This window comes from Episyrphus balteatus, chromosome 3 (assembly GCF_945859705.1).
Source record: "Episyrphus balteatus chromosome 3, idEpiBalt1.1, whole genome shotgun sequence".
Classification (NCBI taxonomy): domain Eukaryota; kingdom Metazoa; phylum Arthropoda; class Insecta; order Diptera; family Syrphidae; genus Episyrphus; species Episyrphus balteatus.
Window position 1 is genome coordinate 102,677,901 of NC_079136.1, and position 12,690 is coordinate 102,690,590.

General features: G+C 33.8%; 1 protein-coding gene across 4 annotated transcripts in view; it reads right to left on the reverse strand.

Moving 5' to 3' along the window:
* The window catches only part of LOC129914412 (heparan-sulfate 6-O-sulfotransferase 1), a 258,614-nt gene that overhangs the window by 38,232 nt on the left and 207,692 nt on the right, over window positions 1-12,690 (reverse strand). The window lies entirely within an intron of this gene.

Below are 12,690 nucleotides of genomic sequence, written 5' to 3' on the forward strand. Positions count from 1 at the left end.
GGGTTGGTTGTTTGCGGTACAACTGCAGGTTAAAGCAGGTTATTTTAATTTTACTATTGTGGTTTTAGAAAGGGTTTATCAATGACTGAGTAAATAAAAAAGTAATTAACTCTTAACTGGGAATGCCCAGTTAATTTGTGCAGGTAGGTGCGTAATAGAAACATATCCTTAAAAAATATGCAATAATGCGATTTGGGATGATTGTTTTTAAAACAAATTATTAACTATTTTTTCGGGTAGGTATATTGCGGAAATAACAAATCTACATGAAAGGGTTAAAGGGAAAGTTATGAATGCAATGTTTTAGTTCAAAAGCTGATTTCTTTCGGGAATAATATTTAAATAGTAATAATCTTCTGAGTTCATTTAAAAAAGTAATAATTTTATAAAAAACAATGGAAGAACAAAGTATAAGCTGTGGATATTCTTCAATGATGGTGTGAAAATAAAGGCCAATTCAAAAACCTTTGTGAAGCACATAAAATCTTGAATTGTGTTCCCGCAACATCAGCGGCACCAGAACGAGCATTTTCACAGGCTGGAAATATAATTACAGAGAAACGATCGAGGCTGAACCCAGAAACTGTAAATAATTTGATGATTGCGAATGCAAACTTAAAGATAAATCCAATTTATTTTTTTTTATATACAAGTGTCATAATTGTTAACTTAATTTAATTTATTAAATTTTTTGTATCTCATATTAAGTTTTATTTAATTTTTCTTTTTTTTCTGTATTTTATTTAATTTTATTTTTATATGTTTTTCTTCATTTTATTATCTTGTCAAATTAATTAATTTAAATAAAACAAATGTAACTTTCTTTTGTGTACCAAACTGATTCCCTTTTTATTTATGCTACAAGAAAAACCACCCTCGAACACTGAACATTTCCTTTCCAGTTCGAGTAAATTCGATCACATTGATCATGAACATTTTGTTCACGATCATTTTACTCGATTTTACTCAAAAAGAAAAATGATCGTTTGAACTCGTTTGAAATGTAGGATTACTTACGAGTCATCCTACTCGTAAACAGGAAAGCTCGAACATATTTGAGTTGTGTTGATTCTGTTTGTTCGAGATCGTTTTTTTTCGAGTAAGTACTCGATGTTCGTAAACAATACTCGACTCGTTTGGTTCTCTGGTACCTACCTAACAAAAAAAAATTGTAAATATACGTAGGCGGACACCTATCACGTCTTGTAGAACTTGTTACATTGATTACAAAAAACGTTATTTGAAAACTCCGTAGCACCCCCAAAATCTGGAGTTAGGGGCAAAAAACGGTATTTTGGACCTTCACCCATTGAAAAAAACCCTAGCTTCGTCAAATTTGTACCCTTTTTAGATTTCCTTACAGTTTTTTATTTAGACCTTTTCAACAATGTATGAACAATAATCTATTAGTGGACTATATATAATTAATGTAATAATGAATTCAGATAAATAAAACACAACACATAGTTTTGTTATTAATTGGACTGCACGTCCTCTTTATTGAAAGATCTTGTTAAGACTGAGGAGAAGAGAGGGAGGGAAGAATAATGAAACACACACGATCGTTGGTTGGTGTTGTTGGTTGGCATGCCATGCGTGTGTGTTGGTAGGCTTCTTCTTCAAATAGGCACGGATTATTTAACAATGTATAAAACATGCGGTTTGGTTAAACCACCTAAAATTTATAAGCTGACAAAATTCAAAAAAAATTTGACAACGTTTGGAAGATATTACCTTATTCTGTGTACTGTGCCAACGCACTTTCTAAGCAAGTAGGGGAAGTGGGGGTAAGACCGCCCCGTTGTTATACAAAATCAAAAATACTGAACAAGAGATAAAACGTTTTGAAAAAACATCTAACATTGGTCACGATTTGATGAAAAATCACAAAATTACCCGTAACTTTTCGGGGTTTAAACCGAACCTGCTCATACTTACAGACATGATCGATCATACCAGAAGCCACTTATTTAATATCAAGCCTGAACTAAAGAACTAAGAACAAGTCTAAAAAGTACAAAAAAGTAAACACTATGATTTTTCTTCTTCCCCTTAGTAGCTTGTTTGTACATCTCTTTGATTTAAAAAAAAGTATTCGATTCAAAAAGCTTGAACAAGACCAAGTTTTTAATTTTCACAAAGCTTTAAAAACAAATACACTCAAACAATATTTTATATCCTTTCCGTAAGGTAGCTCTTCGATCACATAGTTCCTGGCATTTTGCGAAAAAAAGCTCTTTTGACAAACAATTGAAATTTCAAATACAGTCGATTCCCTATAAGTCGTACTTCCTTTAGGTCAAATTTTCCTCTAAATCAATTTTTTTACCGTTTTTAATGAAACCGTCTGCAGCAAAAAGATTAAATAGATTCCTCTAAGTCGAATTTCCCTCTAACTCGAACCAATTTTCGTGTCCTGTGACAATTCGACTTAGATGGAGTTGACTGTAATTTGTTTACTTTTTCAATTTTTTATTATTTGAAATTTCAAAACTTAAAAAACAAAAGAGCTTTTTTAGTTAATTTTAATAGATGTCAGGTAAATATACATGTGATTTTTATATTTTGAGCTTTGTTTACTTTTTCGTACTTTTTTTACTTTGTGTTTTGATGTAGCTCAGGCTTTACAACTGTTTTCAATTTTATTTTTTTTTCATACAACAAAGTACAAAAACGGTCTTGCCCCCCACTTCCTCTAAATTATACCAATTATCCTGACAAATTGTAAGAATTTACAAATTTACTATTCAAAATATTCCCAAAAATATAAAAATCAATATATTTTACAAGCAAACACAACACACACACTATGAAATGCATAAAATATCATCAAAATAGGCAGGCATGCATTCTAAAGTTCTCCTTACGATGTTGAATACTATAGAATTCTTCACCTACAAAAGGAATCTTTTTTTTTTCTTGGAAAAGTCTACAAGTCTGATTTTACTTATAGAGCAAGATCCCAGGGCCGCCAGACATTACTTATTTTCTCAAGAAAAAAATTTATGGAATTACGTAGTGCTAGGACATACTATTAGTGTATGGATACTGGCTATCTTGTGCCGACGGCCATTTTACCAGTAACAGGTGCTAAAGGTACGAAAAATACGTACTTACTTTTCTTATTTTTTCAAGGCTGATTTTAATATATGATACTCAGAGAACTAATTCAATAATTTTTGTAAGCTGCCAGACCCATCGGATGGGCCTAACACCTTGCCAGACACTCATAAAAAGGAAATAGGAAAGTTAGATTTTATTATAAACAAAATGGCGGCCCACAACACCAAGGTGAACCTAGCGACACTTAACACCTGTAAACTTTCCCAAAAGTGTGCATGCCAGTCCCTGGGTTGGCACGACTGGAGATCACCGGAAACAAAACAACAACAACAACAACAACGTTTCGCAAGATTTTGTGAACTGAAGCATTATGGAAGTACTCGTCCAAGGAAATGACACTACCCCGCCAACCACTACCATTACTAATGGTACTGATCCTGGACCGAGCAGCAATGCTCGGGTCAGAGCTAGACGGATTCCGGGGGCTAGCAAAGTAATGCCGCAGATTAGACAGAATCTGAGAATTGCGAGTTGGAACGTTGGGAGTATGACAGGTCGAAGCTTCGAGCTGGAAGAGATGATGATAAGAAGGCGAGTAGACATCTTGTGTGTCCAAGAAACGAAATGGCGTAACACGGGAAATAGGGCTCGTTTCTTGGATACAAGGACAAAAAATTACAAGATGTTCTACTATGGAACGGAAAAGGGTAAGAACGGAATCGGAATCATCCTTACAAAAGACCTCTTAGGCAGCATATTATCCATTTCGAAATCCAGTGACCGTTTGATGTCCCTTAAATTGGTGATTAAAGGAAAGTTGTGGAATATTGTCACTGCATATGCTCCCCAAATTGGATGTGAGCAGGTGGAAAAAGATGCATTTTGGCTAGATTTTCACAACCTACTTAAGGACATCCCAAAGGAAGAGTTTTTGTTCGTATGCGGAGATTTAAATGGACATGTCGGGAAAACAAACGAAGACTATGAAGATTGCCATGGAGGCCTCGGATACGGCACTAGGAACTCTCCTGGTGAAGACATCCTGAGCTCGTGCAAAACATATGGTCTAATCGTACGAAATACCATGTTCATCAAACAAAGCCGACACCTGGTCACTTACAGCAGTGGTGGAAATGAGACCCAGATTGATTACCATTTGGTATCTAGTTTCATGAAACCCCGGGTCAAGGATTGTAAAGTGATACTGGGAGAAGCGATCGCCCACCAACACCGTCTCCTACTGACAGAATTTTTTATGGAGACAGTGAACGGCAACAAACAGACAAAGACTTTGGGGAAGATCAAATGGTATAATCTGGATAAGGAAAAAGGCGAAGCTTTTATTTCGAATATGCAAAACTATCTGTATAACAACACCAACATTTTTCGAAATGAAGAGAGTACAGCACAAAGTATGTGGGACCTCCTACAGCGAACTTGCATAGAAAAAGCCAAAACACTGTTAGGGGTTTCAAAAGGACACAACCAACAAGGCAAAGAAACATGGTGGTGGAATGATGAAGCTAAAGCAGTTGTAAGTAAAAAGAAAATGGCTTTCAAAGCTTGGTCGAAGTGCCCCTCTAATAATACAGAGCAAAAGTCACGCCTCGAAGTGGAATACAGAAACTGCAAGAAAGAAGCGAAGAAGATATGTGCCCAAATTCAAGCCAAGAATACGGAAGACCTGTATCGGGAGCTAGATGAAATTTCTTCCCCGACTGCTGGTGCTATTCAAGAGCTACGACAAAACGTGAATAAGGACGCAACAATCTTCAAAATAGCCGCTCAAAGAAGAAGAAATGCTCAGGAGATCTGTTCGCCAAAGTTTATTAACAATGCTCAAGGCCAACTACTTGTGGAAAACGAAGAAATCCTCCACAGGTGGCAACAGTATTGTGACGAACTTCTAAATGAACAATTTCCAAGGCTACACTTTCCAATAGCTTCACCTAACTTAAGCGAAGTATCCGATGTCACAGTCGAAGAAGTTAGTGAGGCTGTAAAATACTCCAAAAAGGGAAAAGCTGTTGGGCCAGACGAAATACCCTCAGAGTTTTGGAAAAAGATGGGAGACATCGGGTCTAGATGGCTCATGGTTCTTGTTTCCAAGCTTATACGAGGTGATCGAATGCCTAATCAATGGAGGGAAAGTTATCTTCTTCCAATATACAAAGGGAAGGGTGATACTCGAAGCTGTGATAATTACCGTTCGATTAAGCTGATGTCACACACCATGAAGATCGTTGAGCGAGTCTTGGGTAGCCGACTGCGAAAAATAATAAGGCTATCTGATGACCAGTGCGGGTTTGTTGCGGGTAAATCAACCACAGATGCAATCCAGAGTATCAGAATCATTATGGAAAAACATCGAGATTCCTTGGAGGATTTGCATGTGGTATTGGTTGATTTTGAAAAAGCATTCGATCGACAACCACGAGATCTGATATGGGTGGCCCTCAGACAACGAGGAGTTCCGGAAACCTATGTGCGGATAATTATGGACATGTATGATGGAGCAGTTACTAAAGTAAGATGTTCAGCTGGAGTCACCAAAGAATTCGAAATCACAGTAGGTGTACACCAGGGAAGCGTCTTGAGTCCTCTGCTCTTTATTACCGTTCTTGATTACCTGCTCGAAGGCAAAGTGACGGACCCAAAAGTGCATCAGTTATTCTTTGCTGACGATGGAGCCATCATAAGTGAAGACCCGATATCCCTGCAACGAGCACTTGATGTATGGGTGGATGTTCTAGAAGGTAGTGGGTACCGCATAAGCGCGAAAAAGACAGAATACCTATGCTGCCCATTTTCTGATCCACACAGGCCTATTCCTGACATTTATTTGAATGGTGTAGTGCTTCCCAAGTGTGAAAAGTTTAAATATCTATGATAAATAACGAAGGTACTTGTGATGACGATATCAATCATCGCGTAAGCGTAGGGTGGATGAAGTGGCGGAAAAATTCTGCCATCTTCTGTGATCGAAAAATGCCCCCTAAGCTGAAAGGAAGACTCTACACCGCAGTTGTGCGTCCAGCACTCACATACGGTTCACAATGTTGGACAATGTACAAAAAGTATGAGAGTAAGTTAACGGCAGCTGAGATGAAGATGCTTCGTATGACAGCAGGAGTAACAAAGCTTGATAGAATTAGAAGTACGAAGATCCGAGGAAGCCTTCATGTTAAAAACACCATCTCCCAAAAAATTGAACACGACCGACTCAGTTGGTATTGCCATGTTCAAAGGAGAGATCCTGAGAACCCCGTCAAAAAAGCAATATCATACAACGTTCCAACACGAAATAGAAAGAAAGGTAGGCCTAAAAACTCCTGGTCCAAGCAAATGCAAAACCACCAGCATTCAGTTGGCCTTAGAAATGGAACAATACAAAACCGGGAGGCTTGCCGCCGATTTCTGAGGTCAACCCGGCGAACCCCACAGGCGGATCACTAGTGTGAAGCAGTTACGTGGGATAGTTATGATCCCCTCGACATCGAGATCATAACAGCGCCGAGAAAAAGGAAGAAGAAGAAGAAGAAGAAGCACCTGTTACTGGTAAATGGCCGTCGGCACAAGATAGCCAGTATCCATACACTAATAGTATGTCCTAGCACCATACATTTTTTTTCTTGAGAAAATAAGTAATGTCTGGCGGCCCTGGGATCTTGGACTATTATACCAACAACCAACTCGTTCCCATTAATACCACTTGGCTGCTTTTATATGCTGACTTTGTTAAAGAAATTGCTGTGCCAAAAATGAATAGCAGGGCAGAGTACCTAGTCATGGTCTAAAGGGAACAAAATTCTTTCTGAACTTTTTGATCGAGGACGATTTAATAGGAACAAATATTAGACAGGCTGAAATAAACCGAAGTGTGGCAAGTATTTGTTCATGCAAAGGATTAAAATAAAGTATTAAGACTGGATTCAACGATTATAAATTGGTGGATATCTTTCACATTTGTAAAGATAATTGCATGAAATAAATTTAATTGTTTAGTTAATAAACAAGGCTTACAATATTCGACCTTATAATTTCTAAATTTGAACAATTTTAATTTAGAGAGTAGGTACAAAACACGATAATTTTGGCCGTTGTTTTAGTATGACCTATTTGTTTTGTGTTTGTTTCTTAGTCAGACTAAAAAATTTATTTTTTAAATTTTATTTTGGAAAGAGATTAAATCAACTAAGTTTTTTTTTTGAAAAACTAAAACTTTGTTATTTACAGAAAAAAATTAATCGGAACTGATGCTATTTTTCTTGACCTTGCAATGTTTGGACAAGTGTTACTCCTGCAGTTATAAATATAATTAACCGAAATAAAAAGATATTAGAAGCTCAACTCAAATATTAATACCTTGATTTTGTTCAAGAAAAAATCTTAGTTTTTGAGAACTTTAGGGAAAAAAAAGTAAAATGAAGAAAAAAATTTTACTTTACACAAATATCTGGTTATAATTTATTTTTAATTTAAAAACAAGTACGCACCGAAGAGTATTATTTTTTCTAAAGAAGAAATTACAGAATTTTGTATCGAAGGAATTTTAGTGTTGGTGTTGTTGGTGATTGAAAAAAAATCATTACGTTTAATTTGATACCGTTAGTTGCAGTCAAATAAAATTCTTCTTTAATCGGAGATAAAACGCGGCTTTTAGCTCAGTTCAAATGCATACCAAAGAAAGCAGCTGGATTTTCATCGCCATCTCATCATCATCAGTAACTACTATGCGATCCAAGCCTCAGCGACAATCATTTCCCTTCCTAACGGATGTGCAATGTTCTGTGCTCTGTGCATCTGCCCCACATTCAAATATCCTCCACTTTGCCATTTTAAACATCCTTTGGATGCAAGCAAGCATCCATTGGTGCAAGAGCACCATATACCAGGGACACATTCATATCCGTTTCCATTTTGAAAGCCATCAATTGTAGAATTATATTATGTACAAGTTTCGATTGTGCTTTGAGTTTTGTGAATGAGGGGGCGTGGTAGGGGGATGGGTGGCATTTGTGATTATTTTGAACGACGATGACGGCAATGCATGATGCTGTGCACAGCACAAATAGATTATTGCAACGATGATAATGGCTTTCACTACTGACAACGACAAACGTACATGTGTACATTCATGTACAAAAGAATTCAGAGGACCAAAAAAAAATTCTAGCAAAAGCATGCATTCGTCCTTGGGCTTACAAAGGAGGGAAAAATAGGTTTTGCATGGAGGAATTAGGTATATGATAAAATAAAAATTGTAACGTAACGTAATGTTGAAACTGAAAACATGCGTTGAAGAATTCGTGCAAATTATAAAAAAAAACTCTCTTGACGAACTAGAGTGAGAAATTTAAATAAATCCTTTTCTATATTAAAAATGATTCACGAGAACAATTTTGTATAGAATGTATACCTACTCCAGTGAAAAGATTGAATTTTGTTGAAAATTTAAATACAGCAGGTGTATCTTTTGTATCCACAGTCAACTATTCGTTAGTTTGTCATATTATGTCAAAGCATAATTCATATTTTAGTTTCATATCTTTGTCTTCTCTGGCTTTTGGCATTTTTTTTAAACAAGCGCACTTGTACTTTCCTCAAATCTAGAAATTTGAATCGCATTTTTTATATAACCACGAGGGCACTTGTTTTTTTTTTGGAAAAAAGTTTAATAGATGAGCTTTGTTTTCGTGGGTCCTGTTACTCCGCAAATATAAAAATATTTTTTCTACACCAAAAAAAAAAAAAAAAAAACAATATCATTTTAACATTTTTTAAATATCAAATTACATATCTTATCATTTCAGCAAAATATGCAGGACAAATGTGCTTTATGATAATTAAAATATCAAAACAATATTTTTATTCTAGGACAATATTTTAATATCACATTTTTTAATTTTTTTTGATATTATAGTATCTATTTATCATATCAATTTTTCATCTGTTTTTCATTCCAAATTATTGAAAATTATTAAATAAAAAAAACTTTTTTTTTGTGCTAATTTAAAAGCGCTTTGTGTTTATTCGAAGTGAAGTATGAATTATGAATTACTGAGAAAATTTGATCGGCAATAAGATTTTACTTTAAACAGTTTTTGAAAGAAAATAATATATCACGTAGGTATAATAAAGAAAATAATATCACCCTTATTATATCTATAAAGAATATATACTTTAAGTAATGTTTTGTTTCATTTTAAAGAAAAAAGAAATAAAATACTTAAATAAATAAAAAAGAAAAAGAAAGAAATATCATCATAATAAACTGAAACGTAAAATTTAGTCAATATTGATATTTAAATTGACAAAGTGAAGTTTTTATTATAAACCTAAAATTAAAAAATGTCATAATGATTTTATTTTAATTGTTGGAAGACTTTTGTTACTCAAAAATGTTGATTTGATAGCTAAAATTTTGAAGTTTGCGGGTACGAAGGTGAACATACCTGAAATTAATAAAAAATGTTTAGTTAGGTATCTATCTAACTTGCTTTTGCAAATTATTGTTATTTTTATAAGCAATGCTCCGTAAAACTCGCGCTTCAAGGAATGCTCAAATACAGACACTCATTTTTCAGCCGTACTACACGAATGTAGAACGCATTAAACTCAGAACTTCAAAACTAATATTAATCGGTAATCTCCTTTCTAACACCACCCTATTTTCTATGTATTTGGAAAATACCTGCGATTAATGCAGAAACAAGCTTTTTAAGGGATGCTGTATTTTCTATATGAGGCTTTCAGAATAATATGGGTCAGGTCCATTGAAATTTCTGCATTATTTTCAACTTTGAGAAGCCTTAGGAACCAAGGGAACTTTTGAAATAAACGTTTCACAGATCAATAACTCTAAATCTCCAGAATATCTTCCTTTCATTCTATTTGGTATGAAACGAAACCCTAAATTTTTAATACCTTAAAAGATCCAATCTATAGAGAAGTGGACTTGACCCATTATTATTCTGAACACCTCATATAACTGTCTTGAGTTCGGGTAAGTATTAAGTATTTATTTCAAATTTTAAGACTAACATAATTGTTTCGGTTACTATTGGTTGCTAGTTTATAAAAGTAATTTTAGCAAAAATCCCACTTAAAGAAAACTTCACTTTCAAAAACAGATTTGTTCTCAAAACGAATTAATCCAGTCAAATAAGGGTTTAACCTCGGAATGAATGTTAGTAGACATTTTTTTTGCTCAATATCTTCCTTTTGCCATTCTATAACATATCTCAAAAGTCTAGAAAAATCTCATGTCCGCTTGTCGCGATTTCAAGGTCAAATCGTGAAATGGAGATTTTCAAAATTTGCAAAAATAGGCTATGGTATTATATACACATATGATACATGATTTCAAGGTATTTTTTAATGCTGATTCCAAAAAATCTAAAATCAAGACAATCTGACGTCTCTGGAAAAAGTTATACCTGTTTTTCATCTGTCAACTCATATTATTATAACAGTTGCAAACTTACTGCCGAAAAACCCTTAAAAGTTATGGTAGATGAACCAAATTTTGCATGAAGATTTTAGAATCCATCATTATTAAAAATCAAAACAATCCATTACAAAAAATATATATACCTACGAAATAATGGTATTTTTTGATGGAGGGGCAAATTTTAGGATATGCACTAAAGAAGATTCTTGTTCATCTTAGGAATAAGTGCTAATAGGCTAATTTTTTCATTTTAATCTTTGTTTGGATATTCTTTAACTACCCTCAAAAATCTAAAAAAAATCTCATGTCCGCAAGTCCTAATTTTCTTGGTTTGAAAACCAAGATAATAAGAAAAGTTTAAATTTTTATATGTATACCAACATAAGCGACATGATTTAAAGGTATTTTTTAACACTTATTCCAACAAAACTCACAAACAAGTCAACTTGACCATCCCTGAAAAGTAATGCACCTTATTCATGTTGATCTGACACAAATATCTAAAGTGTAGTTTTTCAATTTTTTAAAATCTGCACCTTATTTTCAAACCAAGAAAATTAAGACTTGCGGACATGAGATTTTTTTAGATTTTTGAGGGTAGTTAAAGAATATCCAAACAAAGATTAAAATGAAAAAATTAGCCTATTAGCACTTATTCCTAAGATGAACAAGAATCTTCTTTAGTGCATATCCTAAAATTTGCCCCTCCATCAAAAAATACCATTATTTCGTAGGTATATATATTTTTTGTAATGGATTGTTTTGATTTTCAATAATGATGGATTCTAAAATCTTCATGCAAAATTTGGTTCATCTACCATAACTTTTAAGGGTTTTTCGGCAGTAAGTTTGCAACTGTTATAATAATATGAGTTGACAGATGAAAAACAGGTATAACTTTTTCCAGAGACGTCAGATTGTCTTGATTTTAGATTTTTTGGAATCAGCATTAAAAAATACCTTGAAATCATGTATCATATGTGTATATAATACCATAGCCTATTTTTGCAAATTTTGAAAATCTCCATTTCGCGATTTGACCTTGAAATCGCGACAAGCGGACATGAGATTTTTCTAGACTTTTGAGATATGTTATGGAATGGCAAAAGGAAGATATTGAGCAAAAAAAATGTCTACTAACATTCATTCCGAGATTTACCCCTTTTTTCTCCTTATTTGACTGTATTAAATATTTATTTGAATCTCTCGTCTTAAAACATTTTAATTCGTAATATTCAAAATCATTCATTTGCCTTTTCATTCAAAAATATCCTGTTTCTATTTTATAGGATATTCATGTTGGTTGGTACGAGTATTTCGAATAAACAGTTCTAGTTTTATTGGACAATATGGTTTCGAAACAGCTTCTACCTATGTGTGTCGTTAAGAATACAAACTTTATGGTTCTTCAATTTTCCCCACACACATTTATCCTGAAACAAAAATAAAAAAAAAAACGTTCAAACACAAAAACTTAAAAATACACATCAAATAGAAAGAAAGAGTATTTGCGCAAAAAAAAATAACCTTAAATTTGCTCAATGAATATAAAGGGTCACCATTCTTGATCAAACAATCTAACAAAACGATATATTTGTATATAAACTTTGGAATTCGGACAGAGGACGGACAATTGACCCAGCCACTCTGGCCTATCAAATAGAATTGAAAAGCAAAATACAATGACAGTCTGAGAAAACAAGTCTCTTCTCTAATCGTTTTTTTTTTCGGGGGATGTGCAGAAAAAATCGTATGAACACACAGAGCTTTTTAATAAAATTCTTGAAAACCGTTGCCAGATGCTGTTGTTGTTTATTAAATACGTTAAATACTACCGTTAAAAATTATAAAAAATACTTAAAACTGAATTTAAATACATAACAAAATTTTAACTACTCAGATCAAAAAATTTACATTTAAAGCTTATCATTTGTACAGCCAATGAGAATAAATAATTTATTAAATTTTTTAATTAACTGATTAAGAGGCCGTAGTTTGATCTGCTGAAAATAGATCGAAGTGGTAAATTCCTTCTTAAGTTAGTCTGACTCACATTGAAACATATTCGATCGAGAACTGATGGACATGAAATAGATCCATTTATAACACCTGTTATGAAGCAGAACTGCAAGTACTCTCTGTGACCAGAAAGAGATGGCAAGTTTAATAATTGA